We start from the raw sequence: 6,442 nt of genomic DNA on the forward strand, positions 1-6,442 counted from the left end.
CTCCTTAAACGAGACGAAGATACTTCGTTTTAGTCAAACCCTTACATAATATATTACCCTGCTCCTTAAACGAGACGAAGATACTTCGTTTTAGTCAGTCCTTTACATCGGATATTACACTGCTCCTTTAACGAGACGAAGATACTTTGTTTTATTCAAACCCTTACATAGGATATTACCCTGCTCCTTAAACGAGACAAAGATACTTCGTTTTAGTTAAAACCCTTGTTACCCACTACCACCACGAAATAATTTAGCTTGGTTTTATTTGAATTCTTTATCTTCTCACCTTTTCGTTTTCGTTCTAGATTTTTCCACATTGTTAAAAATCTAGTCCATCTTACATCACTTTTAAATCCCACTTTCTTCCATCTCGATATTAAATCTAGGCAACAAGCCTTTGTTAATTAAATAAATAATGTTTATGTACCAATATAAAACAAGTAAGGCTTGTCAAACGAAATAAATATATTTTCCAGACAATGCAAATTGTCATCAATGGTTCTCATTGTGAGCCCTATTGTTTTGTATCGTGGTGAAATATATTCCTGAGAGAATAGACGAAACTAAAGAATCTAAACACATGCCAATAAATTTCTTTGTTCAACAAAGACAGTCGGACTGTGCAGAGTCTCTAACAATTCGAGATAAATAACTGTAAGACTTTATTACATATTCCCTTTAGTATACTAATGTGCCTCACTTTCCATATGTTCTTGCTTAACTTGTGCAGCGTTTCAAAACCTAATACTAAAACACATACATAGCGGGAAGTTTCTTGAAAACCAACAAGAATGAACATTAAGAATATACAGAATACTAGGTTTAATACACGAAGAGTGTCATTTACTTTACAATTTTCATTCTTTTGATCAATGCACTTATTGTTAATCAGTAGCGCTAGCTTACTTATTCTTGCTCAACAGCGCTATTCTAGTTACTGTCAATCATTAGCAATATCCTAGTTACTGTTACACAGTAGCGCTGTCCTAGTCACTGTTACACAGTAACGCTATCCTAGTTATTGTTACACAGTAGCGCTGTCCTAGTCACTGTTACACAGTAACGCTATCCTAGTTATTGTTACACAATAGCGCTGTCCTAGTCACTTTTACACAGTAACGCTATCCTAGTTACTGTTACACAGTAGCGCTGTCCTCGTTACTGTTACACAGTATGCTATCCTAGTTACTGTTATTTAGTAGCGCTATCCTAGTTACTATTATTTAGTAGCGCTATCCTAGTTACTGTTACACAGTATGCTATCCTAGTTAGTGTTATTTAGTAGTGCTATCCTAGTTACTGTTATTTAGTAGCGCTATCCTAGTTACTGCTACACAGTAACACTATCCTAGTTAGTGTTATTTAGTAGTGCTATCCTAGTTACTGTTATTTAGTAGCGATATCCTAGTTACTGTTATTTAGTAGCGCTATCCTAGTTACTGTTATTTAGTAATGCTATGATAGTTACTATTATTTAGTAGCGCTATCCTAGTTACTATTATTTAGTAGCGCTATCCTAGTTATTATCATTTAGTAGCGTTATCCTACTTACTGTTACATAGCAGCGCTGTCCTCGTTACTGTTACACAGTAACGCTATCATAGTTACTGTTATTTAGTAGTGCTATCCTAGTTACTGTTATTTAGTAATGCTATCCTTGTTACTGCTACACAGTAACGCTCTCCTTGTTACTGCTACACAGTAACGCTATCCTTGTTACTGATACACAGTAACGCTATACTTGTTAGCGTTATTTAGTAGTGCTGTCCTAGTTAGTGTTATTTAGTAGTGCTGTCCTAGTTATTGCTACACAGTAACGCTATCCTAGTTAGTGTTATTTAGTAGTGCTATCCTATTTACTGCTACACAGTAACACTATCCTAGTTAGTATTATTTAGTAGTGCTATCCTAGTTACTGCTACACAGTAACACTATCCAAGTTAGTGTTGTTTAGTAGTGTTATCCTAGTTACTGCTACACAGTAACGCTATCCTAGTTAGTATTATTTAGAAGTGCTATCCTAGTTATTGCTACATAGTAACGCTATCCTAGTTAGTGTTATTTAGTAGTGCTATCCTAGTTACTGCTACACAGTAACACTATCCTAGTTAGTGTTATTTAGAAGTGCTATCCTAGTTACTGCTACACAGTAACGCTATCCTAGTTAGTGTTATTTAGAAGTGCTATCCTAGTTACTGCTACACAGTAACACGATCCTAGTTAGCGTTATTTAGTAGCGCTATCCTAGTTACTGCTACACAGTAATGCTATCCTAGTTAGTGTTATTTAGTAGTGCTATCCTAGTTACTGTTACTTAGTAGCACTATCCCAGTTATTGTTATTCAATTGCTCTATAGTTATAGTTAGGTTTATGATAACTTTCACTGGCTAAATGTGATCTTATTATTATTATTGTTTTTTTTTGTTGTTTTTTTTCGAAATATCTAAATAAAATCTTCATTCATTGAGTTAAATTTGAAGAATTGTCGTTTTATGTATTAATTTGATTACGGTTGATTTAGAGACTAAACTATAAATGATAAAAACTCTACTTTATGAGGTAAACATGTGATGGTTAAGAATATAACTTATGCTTTATATTATGAGGTAAACGTGTGATGGTTCAGAATATAACTTATACTCTATATTATGAGGTAAACATGTGATGGTTAAGAATATATTGCCGCTAGTTAATGTTTTTTGGATCCTTTATAGTTTTGAGCTATCAGAAAATTTGTTTATAACATTGTATTTTCCGTTTTCAAGTAACTGGAGCATATTATTTATGGTCATACTGATAAGTATATCGTGTTTAGATTAACAAAAACTTCTTAGTCATCAGACTAAGAAAATGGCAATTTAAAATTAAACATTACAATGTTTGTCAACATATAGAATAGAAATGTACTATATCATTTCAACAGCGTTGGTAATAGCTCTTTACCAAAATGGAATTTGCGACATTTGGTGTTTTTATTACATGCAAAAAGTCTTAATACTTTTTTCCTGTTATTTAAAATGCCTAAAGACGGACTTAAAAACGTTAGGTTTTCTTTGCACAAAATACATTCAACTATATTACAAATATTTAACTGAATCATATACAACATGTCCGTTTAAAACATCGACAAGTGAAGTTTCCCAACTCACCCCTAAAAACAGGAATGTCTTTGTTCCGAAAATGATGCTCCCCAATTTGCCCAGAAGAAGGAATGTTCGAAAACATTTGTGTTTCTTATCGTGAGATGATCCTACGTGATTTCTTAACATCGTGAAGTGATATTTGTATTAGTCACGGTAATATTAAGTGACGTAGAAGTTTGCCCGAAAATGTTCCAGTTAACTATTTTTGTTATTCAAATACATTTTTGATGTTCTATACAAAAATAAAAAACCTTTAAAGATCTATAACATATGCAATCCATGAAGCACGCATTAGCCTAGTTTTGTTCAGATTGTTTCAGTAGATTATTTTGATTGAACTCAAAACATATATATTTATCTTTCATTTAACTGTACAGAAATAAGTTATTGTGATAATATCTTTAAGTGTTAGGAACTGTAGAAGTACCTTTTTTCCATGTGTTATTCGTGTCCATTTTTTACTTTTAACCATTGAAGTGAGTTTTCAACGTGTTCGTGCATATGGTAAGTTGTTTAACAAAGATATACGAATAACGATTGTTTTGAGCTTAACATCTTAGAAACACGTCGCGATTCAAATGTACGTGAAAAAATATCACTCTAATTTTCCCAGATAAAACATTAATCTAATGAAAATGGAATCCATGACTGAAAATGTTCAATATTACTATTTCAAAAGGATTTGTTTTTTGTTCTTAGCACAGAGCTACATAATGAGTTTTCAGTGCTGTTCCAAACAAGGATATCAAAACCTGATTTTTACTATTACAAGTCTTCAGATTTTCCGCTGAACCACTGTAGGTCTCCAGAAGAACCTGTTACTTTGTTTTAGCTAAAAATTATATAATTTTAATATCAACTTTATATTTTGATATTCATTGCTTATTTATTAAAACCCTGGTAATAAAATAAAATTATAATATCAAAATTATCAAACTCATTATGAACTTGAGGAGAAATGAAGTAGAAACTATACTTCGGCGTTAACAATGATCTATTTGGTGTAAAAAATTAAAATTGAACATTAAAGAAGAGAAATGAAGTAGAAATTACACTTCGATGTTAACAATGATCTACTTGGTGTAAAAAATCAAAATTGAACATTAAAGAAGAGAAATGAAGTAGAAACTACACTTCGATGTTAACAATGATCTATTTGGTGTAAAAAATTAAAATTGAACATTAAAGAAGAGAAATGAAGTAGAAACTACACTTCGATGTTAACAATGATTTACTTGATGTAAAAATAAAAAATGAACATTAAAGAAGAGAAATGAAGTAGAAACTACACTTCGATGTTAACAATGATCTACTTGGTGTAAAATTATGTAATCTACTGAAAGTGAAACTGAACACTAACATAAAATCTACATACATCGACTGATTAGAAAACTGATAAATACCTTAAGTTCAAAATCAAACATTTCCTCTAGCTGATATTGTATGTAAAAATAAAATTTTGGGATTTAAGAGTAAATAAAAGATGAATGGGTCAATTATAAGTAATTTAAGGTAGAAAGGTTCAGTTTAGTTAGAAAATAAAAATACGTTTTCATTTTCTTCATGAAATAACGAGAAAAAATCATTTATTTATTTATATTTTACACACTGTTCTGTTGAATTCTATAATTACGTTATTTTGTTGTTATACACTTGAAATGTTTACTTCTATTTACTGCTCTCTGTAAATGGCAATATTTACTGATATTTCTGATTATTTCAAATTTTGAAAAGAAAATGTTGTCCGTCTTTTTACATCTTAATTTTTGTGTTTTTCTTCTTGTTAGTTAAACTACTTCCCATCTTAAGTTAGTTGAATTTACAAACGTGGTTTTTGGTAATAGTGAATCGTGTCCAGACATGTCAAGTGCTGTAAATAATGACAACGCTCCTCTGAATATCAGTAAGAATTCATACTATGGAGAAGAAAGGTTTGCAGCTCATGATTTTGAAATATTGAAATCTATTTTTATTTTGTGTCAATTATAACTCCTTTAATGATAAAGTTAAACATTATAAAACACTGATCATACATTTTTTCACATTTTGATAATGGTAAGTTCATATAATATATCTTCATTAATGAACTGTAATTCATAGATTCACATTTTAATGATGGTAATTTCATATAATATATCTTCATTAATGAGCTGTAATTCATAGATTCACATTTTGATGATGGTAAGTTCATATAATATATCTTCATTAATAAACTGTAATTTATAGATTCACATTTTAATGATGGTAATTTCATATAATATATCTTCATTAATGAACTGTAATTCATAGATTCACATTTTGATGATGGTAAGTTCATATAATATATATTTACCACTGAACTGTAATTCATAGATTCACATTATGATGATGGTAAGTTCATATAATATATCTTTATCACTGAACTGTAATTCATAGATTCTGACTTTCCAATACTCATGTCAACAGTAGTTCTTCACGTACTTAATTCCTATCTCTTAACAGCATCGCATTGTCTGATATAACTAGATGTCGTATTAGATAGTCTGTCGTCCTGTCAATCCGCGGGTTTGTGGTTCGATTCTTCTTGGCGTTAAATTGTTGTCAAGTAAATATATGAAGCTATATGTACTCTTCCTCGAGTTTTTTTTATTAAAATACACGGTTTGAAGTTTGATTGAAGCATTCATCGTGCTAGTTGTACACTAACCTACTTTACAAATTCCCTATTTTTAAGAAAACTGTATAACTACGTATTAATTTCGTATTAAACAAGAGAGGAAACGTATTTTGATATGCTTATGTAAGTCGCTACTTAAAATCTCTGATGATATTTAACGATGAAATGCATAATTAGAATGCTGGAATTTCTATTAGGTCTAAATTACGATTAATGTGTGAATCTTTTCCGTTGTTATAATAAACTTGACATGTTTTTTTTGTTTTTTATGCTTCAGCAGTCCCAGAATTTCATTCCCCCAAAATAGGCTTTTAAACTTTCGAGTTAGAGCTAACAGTTACGTGCTCCTAAACCTATTGTTTTTTTATATAAGACATGAAATATACGTTAAACTTACTTGCCCTAGATAACCTGTGAGGACATCACTTTCACGCTACTCAGTTCACACCAGTTCAGTCATGTCGATTGGTAAGGAATGTCATCCATTAGAGTCACATAAATTTAGCACACTATTTGAGCTGATTTTTATAGAAAGCTATCGGAGATAATATATCTTGTAATTGCAGGACGATGTAGTTTGTATTTTTTTATTTTACTTTCGAAACATAAAACCTTTATTCATTTTTTTTACTCATTCAT

Source organism: Limulus polyphemus, unplaced genomic scaffold (assembly GCF_000517525.1).
Source record: "Limulus polyphemus unplaced genomic scaffold, Limulus_polyphemus-2.1.2 Scaffold1660, whole genome shotgun sequence".
In the NCBI taxonomy this organism is placed as follows: domain Eukaryota; kingdom Metazoa; phylum Arthropoda; class Merostomata; order Xiphosura; family Limulidae; genus Limulus; species Limulus polyphemus.